Below are 12,918 nucleotides of genomic sequence, written 5' to 3'. Positions count from 1 at the left end.
CCACCTCTAGCAGACTGTGGTAAAGCCAGACAATATTGTAAGAGAAATGAATGTTGTCAAACAACTTAAGGATATTATATCAAGATCATATTATTCTTATAGGTTGGGATCAACCTCAGATCAATCCGCCCACCTTTATTAACTAATTTTCATTCATGTAAAAAAAAAAAGCATAAGGTTTTTGACTCAGGTTCTTGTGATAGCTCTTTTGCCCCTCAGTTACTCCGCCTTGTCGGCCTGAATGGAAGCTTTTTAGCCCAGGGGCAGATCTAGAGAAGGTTTCCTGGGGTGGCATAAAAATCAAATGGGGTCGCAAAATCAAAGCCTTTTTTTAAACATGTATGCAGGTGGTTAAAATGATTAAAATGCACTAAGTCTGCACTTGTTTCATATAAATATTCTCTATAACTTAATTATTTTCTGTAGTACAAATAACTAAACAATTCAGTTACAGAACACATTGAATTTAGATGTTATGTCCTGAACAGCCTGTATAATAAATACATATTTACCCAAAAGTATAAAATCCAGGAAGCTACACAACATGGGCTGGTTCTTTACAAACACAAGTCTAACTTAGGTTTCACACTGGTAAATTTACACAAAATGTCAGAAATCTGCACTGTCGTAAACAAAATTTTAAACCTAATTTGTCATGATTTCTTGGGTTAATATTATGAGGTCCAAAAAACAACTGGCACATTTTTGGCTACTTTTGATTTTATATTTGTATTTCACCTTCAAATTGTTTTTGTGCGACACCCCCACTCACCCAAGAAAGAGCAAAATCAGAGTACCGTAATTCCCGGACTACAGAGCGCACCTGATTAAAAGCCCCATGCTTTAATTTTAGAAAGAAAATCAATTTTGTACTTGTACAGGCCGCACCGGATTTTAAGCCGTATGAGTTTCACTTGTAATATGAGATTTGTAAGGTAACATAGACATGGAAACATAAACGTTATGGTAACATACAAAAATAAATACTGCAAATGCTTTTTTTTCCTCGAGCAGCGCCTGTAACACGGCTACCTTTAAGTATACGTACGTATCAGTAACACACAAATTACGCTGCTTATGGGTTTTTTACTGAACAGTGCACAAACAACATTCCAATGTCTCTTAACAACCGGTAGAAATATATACCGTATATATATTACTTATCAATTTTATTGGTCTACTGTTACCAGGCAAAATGTTTTTGGCCGCACGAAAAAAAAAAATGCATTAGCTGCACGTCAGTATAAGCCGCAGTGTTCACAGTGTGGGGAAAAAGTAGCGGCTTATGACCCGAAAACTACGGTACTTTTCAAAGTGCTATGCAGCCATTTACTTACATTGGGAGTGAGCAATGCTAAAATAACAAACCCCTAAACATCCCTAAACTTCCCTATATAAAAAAAAAAAATCCAACCAAAAGACTTACCTGACCTTCTAAGTGAAAAACAGGAGAAAACCGAGCCAACAGAAATGGCTTCTCACCCCTACCAGGCTGCTGCAGTGGACAATATATACACAGTGAAAAGGGTACGAAAATGCTAATTTACAACAAAAATGCTCTAGCGCCAGACAAACACAGGTTTTACATACTAATACCAATTTATTACGTTTTCATACAAAGTAAGAAAGTCCAGCATCCTGTTGATGGTGGAGGTGTTAAGTCTGAGCAGGTCCAGCTTGCCGATCAGCTGCTGGGCAATGATGGTGTTGAATGCTAACATGAAATCAGTGAACAGCATTCTTAGGTGGGCGTTGCATTGATCCAGTTTTGATAGGGCTAGGTGAAGTGCCAATGAGATCGCATCGTCCATTGTCTTCAAACTCCGAGGCTGTAGCTGTCTTTAGTACAGGCAGTGGTTCCCAAACTTTTTTTGCTAGGCCCCCCTTTGTTTTACAAGAAAAATGTTTGCAAAAAAGGAGTTTTAAAACTCCTTTTTTGCGTTTACGTGTGGACGAGGAATACAGAGTTCGTCCCGCAACATCAAAGGTATGTGCCTTTTTTCACGTCACAGTGTGCACCACGTTACTGTTTACATGAGATGAATGCAGAATGGCAGATATTCAGATTAACAGTGACAGTATTTTGTCTCTATCTTCAGGTTAGTGGCGGGCCCCACACTTTGGGAAGGTCTGGGAACAGGTATGATGGTGGTGGTCTTAAAGCACAGTGGCACAACAGCTTGACTCAGGGAGATGTTAAAGATGCCCACTAGGACATCAGTCAGCTGGTCAGCACAGGCTCCGAGCACGCGTCCAGGTATATTGTCTGGTCCAGCAGCTTTGTGTGGGTTGACTTTAATGAGAGTCCTTCTCACACTGGCCGTGGACAGGGACAGCACTTGGTTGTCTGGCAAGAGGGTGGCCTTCTATAGTCCGTCTTGCGTCCCATTTAAACAAGTGCGTGTTAACACTGCCCCTGGATGTCCTGGCCTCTGAGGTTAAGGTGTACGGCTCCTGGTTGTCAACTGACCAATTTATCATGGCAAAGCCTGTGGTGGACAAAAGATAAGAGGCTGATTATAAAAATGATCCATGCACGCCTTATGACCTACAGCATGTACAGTTAACACAGCTAAATGGCTGTGAAATTGTAAAATTACTTTTGAAATAAAGCTATTCAAAGTCAATTAACTGGGACTATAATAATAGCAATGTTAGCCAGCAAACAAAACGTTAGCACTAATTAAAATAAGCTGCTAGGTGATGTTACTGTTTCAAGTTCTCTCATTGTTTGACATGTAGGGCAGATATTTTGGTGACACTGAGATTAGCCAGACACTAAACAGCAGTGTAATATCAACGCTAGATTAGATGTTTTCGAATCCGATAAAATGACATTATTCCTGTTTATAGAAGATGTTTGTCGTCTGTTTGTTTGACTGACAGGAACAGTCAATTTTAATAATCGATTCATCGATTAAAATCGATTCTGGCTTGGATAACGTGATATCGATTCATTAAAATCCTGAATCGATTTTTTTATATAAATGTATTTTGCCCAAAATTCCAGAATCTCAGGTGAAACATCACAAAATTTTGACAACGACCAAACATTTAAAACAGTAAATGAGAGCAGGTACACGGCTTCTGCACAAAGACATAAACACAAAGCGCGGACCCGTGGATCAAAATCAGTCGCCTTTCTCACCCGACGGCACGGACAGGGTCAGGGCTGAAAGCCGACAGCTCGCTGATTCTGATGTTTCGGCGGGTCCGCGCTTTGTGTTTACGCCCTTTTTGTGGTGATTCTAAAGCTGTTAGTTTGATCTCTTTCCAAACAATATTGACCGAACCAGCAGCAAAAGAAGATCCAAACTAAACTTCACATAAACATTGTCATGAATTCCCTCTGACTTTTGCTGTTTTGCTTCCACCACAATAAAATCACACTTCATGCACAGCACTCTCTCTCTCTTTCTCTCTCTCTGTACTTCAAGAACAGTTTCCCATCTAAAAATCTGTTTTCTGCATTATTCGCTTGCTTGTTACGCACAAGACTACCGTTGTTTACAGTGCTGTCGGCCGACGTTTTTTTTCTCCTTTTACTTCCTTCCGAAAAGAAAACCTAATTTCTGCCGTTCAATAGGCTTCTGAACAAATTTGAATTTTTTAAAATTATGCAAAACGCTCAGCCGTGTCTCTAATAAAACCGCTGTAACTTCAGAGGTAATGTTCATAAGTTGACTAATGGTTTTCTTTTGTTTTTGATGTACTGCAGAATATTTTTATAAAATCCCAGGCCAGGAAAATCATCTTCATGTTTTTCTGTTTTATCTTCAGCTACTTTGACACAAAGGCATCTGCTGTGATGCTCACAACTTTGATAAAGTCTGGAAAGTGTCAGCTTCCTTTTTACAAATACAAAAATATGTAAATGTACTGATCTGAATTATAATATTTCTGACTGTCTGAGGCAAAATTTCCCAGATTCAAATTGAATTGAATCGAATTGTGGCTCGAATTAATTCTAGAAATCAGTGATGATACCCAGCCCTAGTAAGCAGTTACTTTATCCTTTCACTTAAAACTTCCAGGAAAAACACTACCTTGGCTACTTTTGTGCTTACATTTGATCTATGCTGGGTCACTACTTTTGCACTATAATGCTGCTGCTGACACCTTGGTTCACACTGACAATTAGAAAAAAGCTGCTGCCTCCAAACTGCAAGCATCAATAAAATGTTACAGTATTGTTTTCTATATCTGTGGATATATCATTATTGGTAGTTTTCTCGAAATAGATCTTCATTTTAAAAAAAATCTCTGATAACATTGCTGAAGCTAGCGCCCACCCCTACTGCACGTACTGCAAATATAAAACTGATATATACTTACATCATGAAGCAGTTGATGTCTGGTTTCCGACAAATACAGTAAAGAGGTGCGTTCTCCCCCTCCATACCAGTGTTCTCAGGCACTGGTACATGGTCAGTGTCAGACACTTCACTGTCCTACAACATACCACATAGGACCACATTAGAAATGACATATATGTAGACATGCTAATTATACCTGGCTGAATGGATGCAGTAACAAAATGTTACTTAACTACTCTAGTTATTAGTTTCCAGTTGTGTGCAGTTGCTCCAGTCTTACTGACAGTATACTGTTTCAAACACCAGTGCCAACACTTTATTTTTTAAATCTTAGTATGATTCTGCACCAAGACTTGTGGCCTGTTGCTCGGTAACTTATTGTCTGACTACATTAACTACAGTTCATAAACATCATTCATTTTCTCCTACTTATTTTATTCAGGTTGTATTCCAGCTGTCATAGGGCAAAAGTACACCCTGGACAGGTCGCCAGGCTGTTGGAGGGTTATTAGAGAGACTCAGACAACCACTCACACCAACAGCCAACTAACCTAACCCCGCATGTCTTTGGAGGAGTTCAACACCAGTCTGGCCGAATCACAGATAAGCAGGGTGTCTGTGCTGCAGAGCACAGCTGTGTCAGAGACTCTCGACATCAATGTAGCGTTAAGGATGCGGGGCAGGACGCGGAGCAATGGGTGCACTAACACAATGTAAATATTAAAGTTATCGCCATTGTCAATATGCTGTTGCGCTCTTGTTCGTATTATTGCAACCATATCTCTATTCTAGCTTACCCTAAAAGTTTGGAGAGAATTGGTCTGTTAATAAACGCGATCGATTGTTTAGGACTGCTCTAGTAATCACGTTGCATAAACAACTCTACTTCCGGTGGGAAAACTAATTAAGGGTAAAGTCGCACTAATAACACCTACCACCCACGTTCATAAGCATACACTATGATCACTTCCACGCAGTAACGTTGTAATAAATATAATCCCCGGTAAAGTCAATTAGCGAACACTACTGGCATGTAATGCCAATGACGATCATTTCACAAACTGTAGAAAATGCTCAAAATGTTGTCGGCACCAAAAGTGAAGGGCTGACAGTTGTGTTTATATACGAACCGTAAGCGCTAATGTTGGTTAGCATCAGCTAAAGCGAGGAAGTTTGACACTTGCAGAGGCAGTGAACGCAGAGAGAGCTTAAAAATGCATTGTGGGTTTTTTTGTTTAGTCTTTGCTTCGTTGCTTTGATTTGGGATTTTTTTTAGCATTAAGACGTTGCACACAAAATTACAGATATAACGGTTACTTAGCTGCTCGTTGGATAAACCCATGGACCTTAGAAAAGATCAACACTACTCGGATGTAAGCACCCGTGTATAACACAATAGGCAAAATTACGCTTGCTAACCTTTCCACATCACAGGCTTCACATTAAATAAATATTTATTTATTCAAATACTCACCATGATCTGAGACCGTTTAAATATTTTGTTACTCTGAAAATATGGCAGTATGAAGCTAAACTTTTAACTTGACGGCTAACGCAATGCTAAGATTTACACGGAAATGATCAGCGGACATCGTTAAAGTACTATTGGTCTACATTCTTCTTCTATGGTAACAGCCTGGGCAGAGTAACAGCCAACTTTAAACTGCCGCCATCTGTTGGCACCAATTACAGTAGAAAACATTATTACGACAACACGTTTTTTGGGGAAAATAACAGAGATTGAAACTTTATTGATAATTTGTCCAAGTTGAAAAATGCCCTCCTCCAAAAATATCATGTGACAACCTTATTGCCTTACAGAATCATGACGTCACACACATGTAGAATCTTACCACCATTCTGATCCTTTGATCCTTTGATCCTTAAAACCCATAAATAGGGGTGAAGCTCAACGACTTTTAGTCCGTTTCTCGCAGCATTGATGTTCGCAGCATTGAACCGTTCGCCAGAAAAGCCTTTTGAAATATTTGGATCCTTTGCAATTGTAACTGTATCCAGACCCAACATGTCTCAAACAAATCCAAAGGGACAAGAAGTTGACCCCTACGCTCTTCCCTGGGATGAGCCACTAGACTCTTCCCTTTCCTCTCTTCCTTGGTGTGACCAAGTAGAACTAGAGGAAAAGCGTTTGGAAGAAATGAAGGATGAAGCGCTCACAAACACAGAGAAGATTAAGTTCTTGATGGAGGAAAATGAGCGAAAGAGCGCCGAACTAAAAAAGTTGTCATACCAGCTTCAAGAAAAGGAAGCTATTATTGAGGAGAAACAACAGGATCTCCGTGACATGGACAAAAAGAACCAGGAGCTCCAAGGAAAGCTTGATCAAGCTCTGCAACAAAATAAAAAACTCGTCCAAGAGAAGAAACAAGACGGCATGAAGAAGAGAGGGCTGCACAGCAATCTCCGAGACATGGAGCTAATGTACAGTGTAGACAAAAAAAGGCTTGATCACACACTGCAAGCAAATGAGAAGCTTCTCCAAGAGAAAAGGCAACAGGAGTTAAAACAAAAAGAAATGCATTCCAAGCTTCAGAGCATCAAGCAACACAATGAAAGCTTGCAAGAAAAGCTTGATGAAGCTCTGCAAGAAAATGAAAAACTTGTCCAAGAGAAGAAACAAGACGGCATGAAGAAGAGAGGGCTGCACAGCAATCTCTGAGACATGGAGCTAATGTACAGTGTAGACAAAAAAAGGCTTGATCGCACACTGCAAGCAAATGAGAAGCTTCTCCAAGAGAAAGGGGAACAAGAAATCAAACAAAAAGAAATGGATTCCAAGCTTCAGAGCATCAAGCAACACAATGAAAGCTTGCAAGGAAAGCTTGATGAAGCTCTGCGACAAAATAAAGAAATCCTTCAAGAGAAAGAGCAGGTGGACATAAAGCAGGGAGACATGGAGTGCCAACTCCAGCTCCTGGAGGGAAACGACAGGATGCTGCAGGTAAAGTTCGATGAGACACTGCACAAATATCAGGACCTGCTTCAAGAGAGAGAACAGCTGGTCATTAAGCAGAGAGGAGAAAAACTTCTTCTCCAGGAGTTTGAGAAGAAAAACCAAAATCTGCAAGAACTTTACAACAAAATGAAGTCCAAAGCATCTGAGCTGGAAGGAGAAAATGAAAAACTGCAAAAACAGGAGGCAACATCTAAAGTGCTGAAAGAAAGGTTGGAAGAAAAAGAAGCCGAAATAGAAGAAGTGGAGAAAAAATGCAACAAGCTGCAGAAGCAAAACACAGAAACAATCGAGGAGCTGAAAATCCTCATCCTCGAGAAAAAGGTGCTCGTGGAAAAGCAGCTGGAGAAAAAGAAAAAACGCTTCTGCTTCTTCTGGAGGAAGAACACTCCTTCTTTCACTACTGCCAATGTCACCTCGTCTTCCCCCACCTCTGTTCCAGCTTAATCCCCCCTCCCTTTAACTACTAACACCTCTCAACACATCCTTCTACCCTCTCCAATCTTAGAAGAGGTTTACAAGTTTGTGGACAAGGCTCAATGGGCCCAACACTCTAAAGGAAAAGAAAGACAACGCAGGAAATTTCACACCTTGCTTTCAAAAACACACACTCCTCATTCTGAACCTACACAACCCAGAGAAGAAAACACACCTGAAGACAGTCAGGAGAAATGGGTTAAGAACTTTTCAGACAGGAATCTCACTGAACCTGAAAAGAGAGTATTAGCCAAAGGACTCAATTTTGCCATTTCTCCACAACAGTTGCCCATAGTGGACCTCATCACAGCCACAGAATCTGCCATACGGATTAATAAATTATCACAGACAGAAGCAGAGCAAATCAGGATGAAAGTCTCAGCCACCCTCTCCAGTGCCAAAGTCCCTCCGTCCAACCTCACAATACAGGAAAAGAAGGCTGTCGCTTCCCTGAGCAAAGACCACAACATCACTGTTTTACCAGCTGATAAGGGAAGATGCACCGTGGTCCTAAACACTACAGATTACCATACAAAGATCACTACTCTCCTCAGTGAGAACAATACCTACGAAGCCTTAAAGCGAGACCCCACAAGCAGCTACAAAAAGAAAGTTATAGCTTGCCTTCAAGACTTTGAAAAGGACAAAATCATTGACCGCCTTACATATCACCGCCTTTACCCAGGGGATGCCATACCCTGCATTTACGGACTTCCTAAAATCCACAAGGAAGCTGTCCCACTCAGACCCATAGTCAGTAGCATAAACTCAGCAGTGTTGGGAAGGTTACTTTTAAAATGTATTCCATTACAGATTACAGAATACATGCCCCAAAATGTATTCTGTAACGTATTCCGTTACGTTACTCAATGAGAGTAACGTATTCTGAATACTTTGGATTACTTAATATATTATCATGCTGTTTACAACTACATGAATGTACTATTGCTGTGATTTATTACTGTTACTGAAGGTCCGCGGCTCCGAACCGTAGTAAAGGGACCTCTGGCTAATACGGTGGGTTCCGTGTTGGGCTTGTAGCCGAAAACTAGCTTTACTTTGTTGTCTGGGTCAACCTTGCTAGCGAGAGACAGAGAGAGGCGTTGAAAGGTTGCTCCAACAGAACTTGTTGTTTTTGGAGGAAAACACGAACACGGTGTACAGTCGAGTCTTAATAGCTTACTTACAACTGGGCTCGTCAGGCACTCTTCTTGGCTGCAGTGGTTATTATTATTATTACATGCTTCCAGCTCCCGTTTTTGCTCGATGGCAGCTCGTACTTTTCCTTTTTCTCCCTCCCTCGCTCACAGCCACATAACGTGTATGGCAGTCCATTCTCCCTGCAGCACAGACTACACTGCCCATGATGCTACATTCTTTAGAGTTATACCGGTAGCATTCTGCCTATTAGCTTAGCACAACAACAACAAAAAGGCCTCTTTCACCCAGGAAACACGCAGAGAGAGCGTCACCCTGTAACCATGGCAACCGTAACGCTGCCACCTGGAACAACAGAACGTAGCTTTCAAACAAAACCCAAACAGTCCTGACCCGCCACAATATGAAACAGGGAAGTACCGCCGTGTAATCCACTATTTCAACAAAGTAACTGTATTCTAAATACCACCTTTTTAAACGGTAACTGTAACGGAATACAGTTACTCATATTTTGTATTTTAAATACGTAACGGCGGTACATGTATTCCGTTACTCCCCAACACTGAAACTCAGCCACTTATAACATTGCAAAACACCTTGCTACCATCCTTGCTCCTTTCGTGGGGAACACCCCACACCACATCAAGAACTCCACCGACTTCACTGACAAGGTCCAGAAACTTACCCTGGATCCAGATGAAACCATGGTGTCCTTTGATGTAGTCTCTCTCTTCACTTGCATACCCACCACGGAGGCAGTGGAGACTGTCAGAAAACGACTACAAGAAGACAGCTCCTTGGAGGACAGGACCAACTTCACACCCAATCAGTTTTGCACACTGTTAGACCTCTGCCTCACCGCTACATATTTCAAATACAACGAAGGCTTTTACAGACAAAAACATGGCTGTGCCATGGGCCCCCCTGTGTCACCTATTGTAGCCAACCTTTACATGGAGGAAGTGGAAAGGAAGGCTCTTGGCTCTTTCAAAGGAAGAGTACCCAGCCACTGGTACAGATATGTAGACGACACCTGGGTCAAAATCAAGACACAAGAAGTGGAATCCTTCACTGTGCACATTAACGCTGTGGATAAAAAACATCAAGTTCACCAGGGAAGACACAAAGGACGACTGTTTGCCCTTCCTGGACTGCGCTGTGCACATTGAAGAGAATGGCAACCTCAACATCGAAGTTTACCGGAAGCCCTCACACACGGACCAGTACCTCCTGTTTGACTCCCATCATCCTCTGGAACACAAACTTGGAGTAATTAGGACCCTACACCACCGGGCAGAACATGTTCCCTCTAAGCCTGAAGGAAAAAAGAAGGAACACACACATGTAAAGGAAGCACTCAAAACATGCGGCTATCCTAAATGGGTGTTCTTAAAGTCAGCAAAGAGGCACAGAAAAGAAGATCAGACACCAGCGAGGGAGGATAAGAAGGACAGACGCAACAACATTGTCATCCCCTATGTAGCCGGTGTATCAGAAAAACTCAGGAGGGTTTTCTCCAAGCATGACATCCCGGTACATTTCAGACCCAGCAACACGCTCAGACAAAAACTGGTTCACCCGAAAGACAAAACGCCAAAACACAGACTTAACAATGTGGTGTATGCTGTACAGTGCAGCGAGGAATGCCCAGACCTCTACATTGGAGAGACCAAACAGCCACTTCACAAGCGCATGGCACAACACAGAAGAGCCACCTCCACAGGACAAGACTCAGCTGTCCATCTGCATCTTAAGGATAAAGGACACTCTTTCAAGGATGCCAATGTTCACATTTTGGACAGAGAGGACAGATGGTTTGAAAGAGGAGTGAAAGAAGCCATCTATGTCCACTGTGAGCGACCATCTTTGAACAGAGGCGGTGGTTTACGACACCAACTCTCTGCCATCTATAATCCAGTTTTGAGTTCCCTCCCCAGACGCCTTAACGCCCACTCACATCCTGGGCCATCTGACCTCAGGAATTCGCATGATAAGGTGGGGCCAGGTTTCACAATGAACTCACCCGAAACTCTGGCTGATAGGGACCCACACCCAGTTTCACACCTTGGCTCAGGCGATTAGAGGATCATCAGGGGGTCCTTTTGTCCCTCTGTGGGGGGATACTCCCACTAGGTTTAAATCTGGGACTCCCCACCATTTGACCTTAGAACTGAAGAAGCTTCTCGGATGAGAGATGAAACGTCTTCAAGTAACTTAAAGAAGTCCAGACGCTTTTCTTTGCAAGCTTCTTTGACTAACACCTCTCCCATCTCCCTCCCCTCTTTTCACAGTCACCCCCCAACCAGTCCCGACAGTTGACTGCCCCCTCTAGAGCCTGGTTCTGTCATAGGTTTCTTCCTTTAAAGGGAGTTTTTCCTATCCACTGTCGCCTAGTGCTTGCTCAGAGGGGATTGTTGGGGTTTTTCTCCTCTCTCCCTTTACTTTACGCTCTTCTTTACATCCCCCCACCCCCACCTTTTATTTTTTCTTAATAATTGAACAATAAAAACAATTGGCTGCTAATTAAATGTGTCAAATCAATGTCTTTATTCAAGAATACAAGAAATGGGTAATAGCTGCATGTGTGTTTGTGTGTGTGCATAATATGCATACTTTACGTGTTGGATCCAAATCCCACAAGGAATTAAATAAAACAAGAAGACAAACAAAAACAAATATTTCTCTCCCTTCCCAGGTCAGGAATCAGGATGAGGAAGAAATGAGGTCAGACCAGTGCAGATTTTTGCACTACTGACATAAAGTTTCTGCTGATTAAAAAAAGTATGTCGATATCTCTGAAATACATTTGCATTTGCATTGATTTAGTTTTGCAAGCTGCTGATTTGACACAGATCCACTGCCCAAACGTGCCTTTGAGTTTTTCATCATTTAACAAGAATAGGCTCAGGCAATCATTGTGGAATTAGGCTTAGCATATGTGACAGTACATGGCACAAAATAAAGAAGAGGTTTCCATGTATCTAAATCCAGATTTTAGTCCTAATTTTTGTTGACTATAATGAAAATATATACTCTTTAGTATATGTTAACCGCTGGATGCAAAGTAATATATACAAAGGAAAACTTTCTGAATCACATTTAGTTTTACATTTCAGATCACCACAATAGGATATCCACAATTTAGGATTCAGGCATATGTTTTAGTTCAATATCGCAATCATTCTATGTTTGAGTAGTTTACAGAACCAGCAACTAGCAGCCGCAACTCTGCTGCTTCAATTCAAGCATTGCAAGCATTCCTTTATACACAGCATTTCAGTCAAGTTGAGGTCTGGGCTTCCATGCTGTACATTTGCTTCTGTACTTGGGGTCATTATCCTGGTGCATGGCCTAATTTAGGAGAAGCTTTAGCTGTCGGACAAACGGCCTCACATTTGACTCTAGAAAACTTTGTCATGCAGAGGAGTTTGTCAGCTGCAAGGTGACTATCTCTTGTGGCTGCAGAACAAGCTCTTTTTGAAAAAAATCATCCGCCTTGAACCAGTATAGTTCACAGTTGGTTTGAGGTGTTTGATTCTTGCTGAAGGTACTGCTGTGCATTATGGCCAAACCTCTACTTTGGTCTCAGATGCAGGGGGGGGGGGGGGGGGGTGTTCTCGGACCTCAGGCCTCAGTCTGCTCTGGCTGCTGGCGGAGCCCATGGACACGTCACTGCAGCTCCCTGTGGCTTCTGCACCATGCCTGCTGGGTGACCCCACATCTCAGGCTCTCCTCAGCTCTTTCCGGTAGGGTGGCGCGGCTGCCCCTTCGATGGTCCTCCTTGGGCTCTCGCGCTCTGGGGGCTTCTGGATGTCTGGGGCCTGGGGGACAGGGCTATGGCTCCCCACAACCTCTAGCAGAAATTCACATGGAGAAACCTTTTGAATACAAACGCGCTCGTCTACACAGGTGTGAATACAGGTGTCAACACGGGTGATCACAGACACAAACTATATCTTTCTTGGCTGCTACCTCAAAGCACATCGTGCGCTG

At 42.2% G+C, this 12,918-nt stretch overlaps 1 long non-coding RNA gene and 1 pseudogene across 1 annotated transcript; one reads left to right on the top strand and one right to left on the bottom strand.

Moving 5' to 3' along the window:
• Positions 1-764: 764 nt before the first annotated feature.
• LOC148102703 (uncharacterized) lies at positions 765-5,961 on the bottom strand. The gene is made up of 3 exons (XR_015719027.1): positions 5,791-5,961; positions 4,336-4,451; positions 765-2,489 (listed from the first exon to the last, which is right to left on the bottom strand). It is a non-coding gene; the product is annotated as an uncharacterized LOC148102703 (long non-coding RNA).
• Positions 5,962-6,284: 323 nt separating this feature from the next.
• Positions 6,285-7,737, top strand: LOC148102702 (uncharacterized; annotated as a pseudogene).
• The last annotated feature ends 5,181 nt before the right edge of the window (positions 7,738-12,918 follow it).

The sequence above is a fragment of the Neolamprologus brichardi genome, chromosome 5 (assembly GCF_056152115.1).
Source record: "Neolamprologus brichardi isolate AB-2024 chromosome 5, ASM5615211v1, whole genome shotgun sequence".
NCBI classification, from domain to species: Eukaryota; Metazoa; Chordata; class Actinopteri; order Cichliformes; family Cichlidae; genus Neolamprologus; species Neolamprologus brichardi.
The sequence above is the reverse complement of the archived record's forward strand: the minus strand, read 5'-3'. Positions and strand labels throughout refer to the sequence as shown.